Here is a 13,724-nt window from a genome sequence, read left to right on the forward strand (position 1 = left end):
TGTACAAGTTGCAAATTCAATCAAGATTCCATTTTAAGAAGACTTGAAGCAATTAGGGTTGGACTATAATATATCACATATACACATCTCGCCATTGCTGGGGTTCTTGCGGTGCTCATTCGGCCAGCTCTCAGGGGCGGTGATATTGGGCCAGGAGGGATCCACAAGCTGATGATGGCCGAAGGGGCTTGCGGATCCGTAACACAAAGTCAGGCCTCCCGACGGGCTCAAGCACCTACAACTTCCACAGGGTCCTGACCTCCATGCCACAGGGTCTGGCCTGGAGGCATTGGGGGGGGGGGGGTTCTCTCGCTGCTCCATCGCTGCTGCCCCTAGTCTCAGGCTCCGGGCCACTCTCGGCAGCAGGTCTCCAGTGCCAATGGGTCTCCTAGTCACAGCCCTCCTCCGCCCTCTTGAGGACCACACTCTGACTGCCAAAACCAGCAGTGTTCGTTGCTCTGGGCACGGTAGTGAGCACTGTGGGGTCCAGGCGTGTTCCATAGGAGCTTACCGGTGCTCCCTGGGCCCTAATTGCCTGCAGGATTGCATCGGATGGGGGACTCCGGCGGGAGCTCACCCTGTGAATCTCCCGCCGGAGCACCGGAAGCTGTAGACCTGTCTAAGGTGCCTGTCGAGTATGGCTGCTCATACCTGGTCAAGACTAGGGTGACCAACCGTCCGTAAATTTCACGGACGGTCCGTAATTTGGACCTCACGTCCGTTGTTCGTGAAGATAATTTTAACGGACGCCTTTTGTCCATAATTTTAGGTCCCTGCAGGGCAACAGAGCTGTTCCCCTGCGAGAGGCCTCTGCTCCCTGCTGGGGTGCCTCGCTCTTATCGTAGAAGCATAAGAGCAGCTCCAATCCGCCCATTATCATTCTGTCTGTGGCTGATTGCCACATTTAGAATGACAATGGGCCAGTTTAGGCTCTTCCAGCATGTGGTGTCCTCCGTCTAGGGCAGGACATTCTGTTAGGGTTAAAATGTACAAAATAAACAAATAAAGTTAAAAAGAAGAAGTTAAAGTTCTTACATAGTCCCATCATTTCAGAGCTGAAGCATTTTTTTCAAATGAAGAAAGATTTATTTCCAGCAAAATTAAAATCGGATTACCTTTTTCTGGAGAGATGAAATCCCACTTCTTGCACGTCTGTTCTCTCGATTTCTCTCCATCAGTCTCAAAACTTCACATTCTCAAATGCCCCTTTAAGGCCTTTCCATTAAATTTCTTTTCAGTTTAGCGATAACAAAAGGTAGGTCAAAATACTTGGCATGTTCAAAGTGCTGGAAATTGTTCAAATTAAGGTTTGATACATGTTCGTTAGAGTGCCACAGCACTCGTGATGTGCGATAATCGTACACACTGGTCCCACAGTGAAGGACAAACTGGTCCCACAGTGAAGGATTTGAACACAAAAAACAGATAAACACTGCACAAAACCTCACGCTATCAGGTCCCCCATGCCACTTGCATACATCACCCTCTATATTGCAGCAGGTGTGGGATTAGTTTGTGACCTAGTCTTTTGAGGGCGTAGAAGCTATTCCTTGACATAGTGGCAGGCTGGTGTGAAAAATGCTGACAGCTGGCTGAACCGATATGTGGAGAGATTATTAGGTTCTGTGCTGGGGATGCACCAGTCATCTGTTTCTTGAGTTGACTGGCAGTGCTTCCAGGCAGATTTGTTGTAGACAGGAAGGCGTTCCACTGAGTCTGTCGACAGTGCCTTAAGATAAATGATGCATCAGTTCCAAAGCCCTCCTTAAAGCAAAGCTGCAGGTCACCCTGGAAGTACTTGGCATAGAGTCTAGAAATCGGAAGACCATGTCCAAAACCAGCCAGAGGTGTTCCACCTGCACCTAGCTGTGGCATGGGTGCAGTAGAAGACATATAACTGAAGAGCCTTTTAATCTTGCGTAGTGGGACACTGTTCTGACATGGTTTTTGGCTCTATTTCTGAGTGATGATGACTTTAAGCTTGCTAACATCTTGAATCTGTATTCTTACCTTGTGTTGGCCCCTTTAAGCCCTTTTTTTCCAGACCTAGAAGCATAAACTAGAGGATAGCTGCTTAATATGATGATAGATCCCTTATTCTTGACTCTAATCCATCTATTGCCTATTGGCTTTGACATAATAATGTGTCCTTTCACCATCCTGCCTATAGTAGAGGGTGGCTCCTGTAGTCCTGACTTTATATTACATATTGGTATGGTTTGTGTAGGTACTCTGACAGAGCTAATGGTTATTTCATCCTTCTCAGGCCTACAAGGCCCAGAACTAGAGAGACTCCATTTTGCTTTCTATCCCTGCAGAACTGAGATGCTTGCAGGGTAAAGGTAATGTTTTAGTTTTGAGCTATTGTTTGCTAGGGCAAAACCAGCCAGGACTGGTTCTTATCTGAAGAATGTGTTTGTCTCTTGGGCCCAGACGTAACATGCAGATGCGCACTGCGGTTGCGCGGAGAGCTCTGGAGCTAGCACAGGAATTCGGTGGGAGGCAGCCCTCTGTTGGAAATTTCCATGAGGGGAGAGGATTCCATATTAGCGAAGTGCAGGAGAGGAGGAGTGTCAGTTTGGTTCTTGAAGAGAGAGAAGTAGGATGGTTGCTGGAGCTGAAGAGTACAGTTCAGTTCAATTGGTTTTCTGGAATGGAGAGAGAAGGCAGATAATTGCTGAAGCTGGAGAGAGCAGTCAGATGAACGAAGTTGGAACTATCAGCTGGAGCTGCCAGCTTATCAGGATGCATTAAAGCAGTTACAAGTCAGATGGAGGAGTTGAAGCTGCCAGCTGGAGCAGTTGAGCCAGAGGAGTGAAGCTGTGGTGACGGAGAGAGAGAGAGAGAGCCCTGATTCCACCAGAGAGAGAGAGAAACATTCCTTCTAATAGGGTGAGGTATTCTAAACTAGTTTGCTTTACACTTACACCTTAATCTTGTCTTTTATTTCCTAGGTTAAAGCCATGTCTAATCCTTTTTCTTTCAGCGGTGTGCAGTCTATTTACAGTTCCTGTTAGTTACAGAGACCCCGCAGATCTGTGTATGTGTCTATTCCCATTTTATTGTTATTGTAATAAAGATACCCCAGTTCTTAGTGAACCAGTGGGCATGTGTTGTTCTTATGATAGAGCTAACCTTTCTTCTAACCAGATGCTGTGTAGCAACTGATGGATCAAAAGGGAGTAGGAGCGCTTAAATCAGGGAATAACTTTTGCATACAGTGTGTGTCTCTTGTTCTTATAGTACAGGTAACCTTTTCTTCTAGTCAGGTGTTACAGCCAGAACAGATGCTACCCCTGATCAGGTAAGTAGCCACTGAATAATTAGGGAGAGAGAGGAGCCCTTGAGCTAGGAGAATAAGTTATACACTAAGTAATTCGGCCATTCCATAATATTATTGTAGTAGTGAACCTCTAGTGAATAGTGAGAGAAACTTCCCAACATAGAGAGAGAGAGAGCTGAAGGTGTTCATAGGAAAGTGATCGTCGTTGGGATGCGGCATATACCCACCGGATTGTGGCTTGTTAATGAGAGCACCGGAGGGACACGGTGTGTAGTGAGATTGCTGCTAGAGAGAGAGTGGCATTAGTGAGAGCACTGATTGTGGTCAGTGTGTATACCCACAGGATTGTGGCGTGGGCCCTGGATGAAATAGTGAGAGCACTGGGGGGATACAGTGCCTATCTTGAGCGAGCACTGGGTGTAACCAGTGTGTAATGGTAAATAATCAGAACTGCCCCAGGGTAGATTAGTCTGGGCCCATGTGGTCGCGAGACTATGAGGTATGAGTGTGGTGTAGGGCATGGACGTCCTTAGTAATCAGTGAGTATTCCTAGTAATCCCTATAGATGTAGTGGTGTTTCTGATGATATGAGCTTGTATATTGCAAGTTCCCCATCCTCAGGTAGGTACCCAGGTGCCTGGACAGACGGGTCCTGAGGAGGGAGGTGGTTGCGTTCCAGCTGGGTTGGTGGTGCTCTGAGGAGCTGATCCTATCTGGTCCGAGAATCCGGCCGTTACAGACACCACCTCCTCGGTCACTCATGTTAATAGCAACATCTTCGCCGCCCAGAGCCGCCATCACCTTGATGGGGGAAGCAAGGGACTGGAGCTGTGGTGTTGCACTATCGCTCATGTGGCATTCTTGAAGAGCTCAAAGAGCACGTGATAAAGATGAGATGGGGCATATACGATGTGAATGGGGTGTCTTGGATCATTAGCATTGACTGCCTGGATTTCCAGATTAGGCAAAGCCATAAAGTATTTATCACACAGCATCTTCGCCATTTCATAGGCATCTCTCGCTACGTCAGTCGCATCACAATTCGGATCGATGCTTCCAATGCGTTTAGGCTGTGCAGGGTTTGTCGTTGCATCAAAAATCAAAGTGTGGGGGGCGTGGCCAAGATGGCGACGGAGTAAGACGTGCCTGCGAGCTCCTCCGGCACCCCGAGCCCTTCATAGCTTTGTCTAGCGGTTTTGGGGCGTTTTCGGCCCCCGGCTTTGACTCTCCTGGGTCTACTGAGGCGTCCTGCACTGGTTTGTCCCTTCTCCCGTCAAGCTACGACACGGGACGGCGGACTTGGCCGAGGTGTTACTTTGGTGACGCACTTGCTCCGGAGCGGCCTACGGGGCTTTGTCTGGGCGGCTGCGACTCTTCACGGGAGGGGACTCGGGACTCTGGCGAGTGATCGGTGAAGCCCTTCTGTACGAGTCCCCCACATCGGAGCTGTGACGTGCCCGTCTGTGGTTCCGGTGCCGTAGCTGGCAGTTAACGCCAAGTAGAGGCGACGTGGAGGCGCCGTCTTGTCTGGGGCCCTGCTGGACAGCGCTATCGACGAACGATCGGAGAAGTGGGGCCATCTTGCCTCTCATCACTGGCACTGGGGCGTCGCACCATGACGACGAGGACTCGCCTTAACAAGCCGGGGAAGGATGGTCCCGGGAAGGGGGCATCTGGATCGCCCCCGGGCCCTAGCAAATCGCCGACTAAGGACGACGATGACGGCCCGGTCTCGAAGGCCTTCCTTATTGAGCTTTTCTCCTCCATTAAGGAGGACATCACGGAACTGAAAGCGCAACTAGCCTCTGACCTCCGTGAAGTCCGCCGTGATGTAGACGGCATTGGCGAGCGCGTAGCTACCCTAGAGGACCACGACTTGGGCCTCAGTGGGGATGTCCATCAGCTACAGCAAGACCTGCTCCAGCTCCGTGAGCAGAATCTGGATCTCCAGACCCACTGCGAGGATTTGGAAAACAGGTCCCGTCGCAATAACATCCGGATTAGAGCTGTGCCCTGTGATGGAGACGGTGGAAATCTGCGGGAATATGTGGAGGCTCTCTTTCTGCACATTTTGGCGGAGGACGATCGCGATGAAGTCAAACTGGACAGGGTGCATTGGGTGGGCCTGCCGCGTGGCACACGCGCGCCGCCTCCCGACATCTTGGTTTGTGTCCACGACTTTCAGCTGAAGGAGACGATCCTGCGGAAGGCGAGAGACACTAACAATTTGCTTTTTCGCGGACACAGCCCCCAACTTTTTCAAGACCTGGCGGCCACCACCCTGCAGAAGCGACGGGACTTTCGCCCAGTTACGGCCTTCCTGAGGGAACACGGGGTGTCCTATTCCTGGGGTCACCCCTTTCGGCTTATCGTCCGATGGCAAAACAGACTGGTACAAGTTTCAGACGTCCCTGGAGAAATTTGAATCTAGAGCATTTCCATCAGCTACTGATGAAATACCATCCTTCACCGCCTACTGAAGTCTCCCGGGGCTATGATACGTTCTGTGATTGGCTCAATCAATCTCTAGATAAACTCATTCCGGCCAAGTGGAGTAAGACCAGATCGAGTCCTTCAAGCCCTTGGTACGACGAATCTTTGAAAGCTCTTAAAGTCTCCTGCAAAAAAGCAGAACGCGCTTGGCGTAAAGCGTATGATACTGACCTCAAGGCGGCCTATAGGGCTTGCACTAGAGTGTATCATCGGGCCATTTGCACTGCTAGGGCTGCTTTTTACGCTCAGGAGATAAAAAATAGTACAAACCCCTCTAAGGTCATCTTCAGGGTATGTAAGGACCTTACCAGTAAGAGGACGGACACTGTTACTATTGAGCCTTCCTTGGCGCATTGCGAGGATTTAGCCTCGTTTTTTGTTGAAAAGGTGGAGGCCATTTACAGGTCATTTTCTCAGCTTCCCATCAGGGAGGAAATGCCTACATCTATGGCCCCAAAATCATTGCTAACCATCCCTAGTCCGACCTGGGATGAGTTTTTAGCTCTGACAACAAAAGTCAAATCCGGTTCTCCGGATGATCCTTTGCGACCCGCTCAATTCCGGGAACTTGCTGAATGTTGTTATCCTGCCCTTCATGATCTCATCAACATATCTTTCAGCTCCGGCAGTGTTCCCAAGGCCTGGAAACAGGCTATGGTCATTCCGATCCTTAAGAAACCTACCCTCGATCCGACCAAACCAGAACACTACCGGCCCATTTCCCTTCTTCCTTGGCCAGCCAAGCTAGCGGAAGCTCATGCTAACCGCATTCTATCTGCTTACCTGCAAGAAACGAATCTACTGGATATTTCCCAGAATGGATTCCGTGCAGGTCATAGCACCGAAACAGCTCTCTTGGCTGTGGTGGAACACTTAAGGAAGATGTTGGATCAGGGTCAGACGGCGGCACTGATCCTTTTAGATCTCAGTGCCGCTTTCGACACGGTGTCCCATCAGATTTTATTACATCGTCTGATGGAGGCTGGAGTCGGAGAGACGGCACTCGAGTGGTTCCGCTCTTTTCTTAAGGATCGAGGTTTTAACCCCTTCCATGCTGCTGACGGAACGGTTCCGTCATGCACTACGGGTGAGCTGTGCGGATGACGGAACCGTTCCGTCATGACTCCGCCCGCGCAAGGCGGAGTCAGCATGGGCGGGGAAAACCGCCCGCACGGAAGGGGTTAAAGTGTCCACCCCCCCTTTTGTTTCTGCGTCACGTCCTATTCTTCAGGGTGTTCCCCAAGGTTCGGCTCTTAGCCCCACTTTATTTAATTTGTATGTTCAGCCTTTGGCGGAGGTAGCCCACAGTTTTGGTCTTTCCTTAGTGTCATACGCCGATGACACGCAGCTGGCGGTGGCACTAAATGGAGACTCCAACATGGACGCCTCCACCTTCCAGTCAGCGTTAAAAGCTGTTTCTGGCTGGATGGCGGACAACCGATTACAACTAAATGCCTCTAAGACCGAGGTCATTATTTTCGGTAAGGAAAGTGGTCTATGGGGAGATCAATGGTGGTCTACTGATCTTGGCCCTGTGCCTACCCCTGTGAGTGAAGTCAGAAACCTTGGGGTGTGGTTTGATGACAAGCTTTCATTTATTTCCCATACCAAACGCGTGGCTGGTGCATGTTTTGGTACTTTGCATGGTCTGAGACCCATTTTTAAATTTTTCGATGCTGAGACAAGACAGATTATGGTCCAGGCTCTGGTTCTTACCAGACTGGACTATGCCAACTCTCTGTTTCTGGGCTTAAATCAGGCCGAACTGTCCCGTCTTCAGAGGGTTCAGAACGCGGCGGCTAGGATGCTTGTCGGCCTCCCGAAATTTGTCTCTGCTCGTCAAACCATCCGCAATCTTCATTGGCTTCCGATTGAGCAAAGAGTTAAGTTTAAAGCCCTCTGCTTAACTTTTAAAATCCTCAACCTAGCCTCTCCCCCGATCCTTGCACAGACTATTCTGCACTATGCTCCTGCTAGAGCTCTTCGCTCTGCCGGACTAAATCTCGCCATAGTGCCTCGCTTTAAAAGGGCTAGAGTGGGTGGTCGCTCGTTTTCAGTGCTGGCGGCTGCTCTTTGGAATTCTCTTCCAGCTCCACTCCGCTCAATTTCAGATCTGCTTCTTTTTAGGAAGACCTTGAAGACTTTTCTCTTCTCCACAGTTTAGTTTGTCTCTTGTCTAGCCTTCTTAATCGTGTTGTGTTATTCAGATCTCCAAGCGCCGGGACGCCTCTTAGCTGCGGCATCCGCGCGCTATATAAAAAATAGATAACATAACATAACATAACAAGTCCGGACAGTAGCAGCCGCCAGGGACCTGCTTGGAATGGAGGAAACATCTGCGTCGGCGGACGCCAGCGCCTCGCCTAGAAGACGTCGCCGTTCCCGATCCCCACCTTGGCAGAGAGTGGGTCGACAGGGCGCAGCGGAGGGGCCTTCCCCGTCAGCGAGCCAGACCGAAAGGGGAGATGCTTTGGCCTCGGTGGCCCAGGTGACTGAATCGAGCCGAGTGGACAGCTCCTCGGCGGCTTAGGCCCCCTCAACGGCGGCCCGTGGGAGCCGGGGGACTCTACCACCTCAGGTACTCTGTGAGACATTTCTCCGATGGAGGGTTACCCCGACCCTGGAATCGGGGGGGCATTACCTGGGTCTTCTACCCCCGACCCTTACGGTCATGTCCGACTCTCTTTGTTCTTTTTCTACTTTTTACTTCTCTTTTTCTTTGGTTTGTTCTTGAGGCTCCTGAGGGCTCTGGTGGGCTTGTTGGGGGAGGATGTCGGTGGTGGTGGATGGGGACTTGGTATGGCAGTGGTATGTTTGGTTTGTCTTTAGACTTGGGCTGCATTAATGGAAGCGTTGGGGGGGGAGGTTGGTCTCGATGATGCCTGTTACGGTAGGCTCCTGGAATGTTAAAGGTCTTAACTCGCCTCAGAAGCGTCAGAAAATTTGGAAATATATTTTGGATCATCAACTAGATGTGGTGGGCCTGCAGGAGACTCATTTGGCTCGCAAAGATGAATCCAGGCTCAAGCACAGGCAGTATCCTCTGATTTATAAATCTTCCGCCACTACTAAGCATCGGGGAGTTGCACTTTTGTTCCGATCTGCCCTTCAATTTCAACCTCTGGGGGTGCGGGGGGACAAAGAGGGGAGGTGGTTGATGGTTAAGGGAATGCTCATGGGTAAGCTTTGCACGTGGGTGGTGGTCTATGCTCCAAATACATTGAGACTCTTATGACTGTGATTGGGTACTTTGGGGAGGGAGCGTTGATTGTGATGGGGGATTTCAACTTAGTTTGGGATAAAGATCTTGACTGTTCACATCAACAGAGGAGTGAGGCGGGTCTCTTTTCCCCGGAGCTGCGCGATACTTTACTGGGTCTTGGCCTTCTTGATAGCTGGCGCTCCCTCCACCCCCACACTAGGGACTACACGTTTTATTCACATGTTCACCATACATATTCCCGTCTCGACCATATTTTTGTACACCAATCTTTACAGGGTGACCTGCGCGATAGCAAAATTTTTCCACTTTCAGTTTCGGACCATAGCCTCCTGGCGACATGCTTGGTCTGTGCCCCTGACTCGTCCCCTCATCGCAAATGGTATTTCCCGGCATCCCTCACGCAAGATGAGGAATCTTGCAAGAAGCTTAGGGCGGCCATTGGGGAGTTCTTTGAGCTTAATATGGTTGGTGACACCTCGTTCTTTACCCAATGGGACGCTTTCAAGGCGACGACACGGGGTACGTGCATTGCTTTGAACTCCGCCCTGAACAAGTTTTGTCGGGAGGAGTGGGAGGCGCTGGAGGCGGAGCTGACCGCGTTGGAAACTGCGCATAAGCAGAATCCTTCTAGAAAGACTCTTCGCCCTCTTGCTGCAGTGCGATGGAAGCTCAGGGCGCACTATAATAACCGAGCGGAATATACCCTCTTGCGCCTACGGCGCCTGTCTTACGCTCAGGGCAACAAAGTGGGGAAGCATTTGGCACGGCAGCTCCGGGACAAACGTGAAAGAGAGTATGTGGGCGGTGTTCGGGCCCCCTCCGGGGTGGTGGAGCACAGGGATGCGGTTAAGGCGGAGCTCTTCGGTGACTTCTATGCTGCCCTATACTCGGCGGACCGCTTAGTGCCGGCCGCACAACAAGCATATTTGGAGACCCTAGCGCTACCGCAGGTCTCCAAGGGATGGAATGAGCTCCTGGAGGCCCGTTCACTAGGGAGGAGGTACTCTCTGCCATTCGATCTCTCAAACCGCAAAAGGCACCAGGCCCGGACGGTTATACGGCCTCCTTTTATCAGACGTTCGCATCCGAGTTGGGAGACCGCTTGGTGCTTCTTTTCAACGCCATGAGGGAGGAGGGCCGCACCTCGGGTACTATGGCGGAGGCTATGATTTCGATCATCCCCAAGGCGGGGAAGGACCCCTCCAGGTGCGAATCCTATCGGCCCATTGCCCTTCTGAACGTTGATGCCAAATTATATTCTTCTATCTTAGCCACTCGCCTTAAGGATCTTATGCCCGCTCTCATCCATCCGGATCAATCTGGCTTTATAAAGGGTCGCCAGACCCACGATAACACCAGACGGCTAATTCACCTGATTGAGAAGGCCGAACGTTTTCGTATCCCAGCTGTGCTATTAGGCCTTGACGCTGAAAAGGCGTTCGACCGGGTGGATTGGAACTTTCTTTTTAGCACTCTTCATGCTTTTGGCTTCTCTACCACGTTTATAAATATGCTTCAGGCCAATTATCACGACCCGCGCTCGAGGGTCATGGTGAACGGTCACGTCTCACCCTTTTTTGCTCATTCCCGAGGCACGAGGCAGGGCTGCCCCCTATCCCCCTTACTTTTTGCGCTTAGCATAGAGCCTCTTGCCATTAGGGTTCGTGAGGACCCGGATATTGTGGGCCTCCCCTTTTCGGGGGAACAGCATAAAATATCTTTGTTTGCTGATGATGTCCTTCTGTCACTCGCCGACCCCGGGACTTCCCTTCCGCGGGTGCAAGATGTGCTGTCCCAGTTCGAAGCAGTGGCGGGGTTTCGAGTGAACCCCGGCAAATCGTACATACTCAATCTCACGCTTCCGCCCTCTGAGGTAGAGCGCGTCCGACCGCTCACTCCCCTGGCCTGGGCGGGTTCCTCCATTCAATATCTTGGGGTCCAGCTGACCTCTTCCGTCGCCACCCTGTATGCAGCCAACTTCCCGCCCCTGCTGTCTCAGATACAGGCCGAGCTGAATCGCTGGAAGCCTCTGTTTATTTCTTGGCTTGGGCGTGTACATGCTGTCAAGATGACGCTGCTCCCCAAGCTTCTATATTTGTTCCAAGCCCTCCCCATTCCCTTGGATGGGGGCTTCTTTCGGCGTTTGAAGACTATGGTCCTACGTTACATCTGGCAGGGGGGCCGTGCCCGGCTTTCCTTTCTCACGCGTCGCCGACCTCAGAGGAAGGGTGGGGCTGGCCTGCCGGACATGCTTCTTTACTACAAGGCGGCACAACTCCGAGTGTTGGCTGAGTGGACCCAAATGGAGTCGGAGAAGCATTGGCTGCACATGGACAGGAGTGTGGCGGGGCGCTCTATTTGGGACCTGGTTTGGAAGGCGAAGGGAGATCGGCCTCGCAACGCATACATTAGCACCCCTACGAGCACCACTCTGAAGGTCTGGGACTCAGTCTCTAGTGACGAGCGATGGACTACCTTTCCTCCCCCCTTCACACCTATTCACTTTAATCCAGCATTTCCGCCGGCGCTAGTTGAGGGGCCCTTTGATGGGTGGAGGGCGGGAGGCTGCCATGCACTTACACATTTGTTTCATTGCTATGAGCCGCTCACCTTCCACAATTGCATGCGTGACTATGGTGTACCACCCACTGAACGCTATCGGCATGCCCAGCTGTTGCATTGGGCTTTGTCTCCTGAGGTGCGGGACGCTGCCACAAGGCCTCCCACAGCTTTCGAGACCTACATTACTCGCACATCCTCCATGAAGGGGGTGATTTCCTTTCTCTACGATTTACTGTTAACCACAGCTATTTCGCCTCGGCCTAGATACATGGGTTTGTGGGAGGAGCACCTGGGGAGGGACATCTCCGAAGCAGAGTGGTCGCATCTTTGGCGCGATCTACACACATTCAATCATTCGATCGATCTTAGGGAAGCACATATGAAAACCCTGTTGGACTGGTATCTGTATCCAACCCGTTTGAAAAGGATTTTTCCCTCAGCTTCTGACAGATGTTGGCGGGGTTTTGGCCTCCTGGGGGACTTCCGCCATATCTGGTGGGATTGCCCCGTCATACGGCCCTATTGGGAGGAGATTCTGTCTCATATTAGGGAGATCCTGGGCTACCCGGTTCCAGATGCCATTGGATTTGTGCTCCTTGGCCTTCGGGACCCGCTTTTGGAACACCAAACCAGGGCCGACAAGCACATCCTCTGGCTCTGCCTGGGAGCGGCCAAACTGACTCTGGCTGCTTCATGGAAAAAGAGGGAGGCCCCAGCTCTTTCCCTTTGGTTTGCTAGGTTATGGAGGCTGCTGAGTGTGGAATGTATGGCGGATATTTTCAGGAATAACTTTAAGAATTTTGCTTTCAGATGGGGCCCGCTGGTCCGCTTTCTTTCGCGGGGGTTGCCGTCAGCGGTTTGCCCTCCCACTATACGTGCCCTACATCTGTTTCAGGTGTGACCCATGCCTGTGTGAATGGTTGTTGACTGGCTGCCACCATCGGGGGGGATGGGCGCACTGGGGAGGTTGGAGCCTCTGGGGAGGGGGTTTTTTTGGGTTTGCTTTTCTTTCTTGAAAGGGGATATGGATGATTTGCCTTTTTCTGTTCTTGCATGCCACATTGCTTTTCTTATGGCCGCACTGTGGGGAGGCGTACATGGACTTGGTCAACTAAGCCTCTGAACTGGATTGACTCGCCCGAGGTCATGCGGGCGTCCCCCTCCAGACTTCTTAGGGGGCTTGACATTCTACCGGGCTGCTTTTTGGAATTTTTTTTTTTTTTTTTTTATTGCGCTATTATGTCCTGCATTGAGTGTTGACATTGCTCAGCCCTTCATGATGTCTACTCCTGCTTGACCTTTTTGCATTGACCCCTGCGTGGGTACTTCTATGACTTGCATTTCGTGTATATCCATCCCCCTTTTCTTTCCTATTGTTTCTGTCTTTCTGTTCTCTCAATAAAGATATCTTTCAAAAAAAAAAATCAAAGTGTGCTGGTTGATCAGCATGCGGGTAGAGATGCGGTTCAGGTAAAAGCAGTCCGCAAAGTATTGCACATTCTGATTTGTCACTGGGTCGACGCTGAAGGCTTCCTTGTAATCAATGACCCCCTGGGCCATAGTTGGGACGACATCATTGTGCCGGTTCCTGATGGTGATGAGGGCGTTTGCGAACTGTTCAAGGGTGGCTCTGGTCCTCTGGACTCTTATGAAGAAACTCCAGGATGTCCCTCAAACTCTGAACTTACCAGCTCTGCACCAGCTCAACGGAAGGGGATCCCAGCAGTCGATCTGGAAGCAAGTTAATCTCTTTCATGATGTTGGCGAGGCGCACTAGCAGCACCTGCTGCAGGAAGGCAAAGAAGGTTTTTTCACTGGCATTGCTAGATCCGAAGTCCAGGAATTGCTTCATGAAGAGCGGGGAGGGAGAAAACTTAGAGAAATGGTCGATCTGCTTCGGGGCGCCCCCTGCCTGGCTTACGGCCAGCATCAGGGTGCGAACCAGGGGCATCCTCATAGTGCGGCTGTCAGAGGAGGACGTGTATTGGCTGCTGCGTGTCTGTTCTCTGCAGCCCTAATCCAGGGCTTGATTTCAGGGTTGTCAGGCTCCACTTTCCCAGCCTCCTATTTCTTCGGATTTCAATTGAAACTCTATTCATTCAACCACTAAATTTCGGGTTCTAGGACCCTGGCCTCGTCCAGAGAGTCTCGGTTGACTCTACG

The 13,724-nt window shown here is 51.4% G+C and overlaps 1 pseudogene; it reads right to left on the bottom strand.

Annotated features, from left to right (window-relative positions):
• Positions 1-1,543: 1,543 nt before the first annotated feature.
• LOC147670599 (pyruvate dehydrogenase (acetyl-transferring) kinase isozyme 2, mitochondrial-like) lies at positions 1,544-13,518 on the bottom strand (annotated as a pseudogene).
• Between the last annotated feature and the right edge of the window lie 206 nt (positions 13,519-13,724).

Source organism: Lissotriton vulgaris, unplaced genomic scaffold (genome assembly GCF_964263255.1).
Source record: "Lissotriton vulgaris unplaced genomic scaffold, aLisVul1.2 SCAFFOLD_3360, whole genome shotgun sequence".
Lineage (NCBI taxonomy): Eukaryota > Metazoa > Chordata > Amphibia > Caudata > Salamandridae > Lissotriton > Lissotriton vulgaris.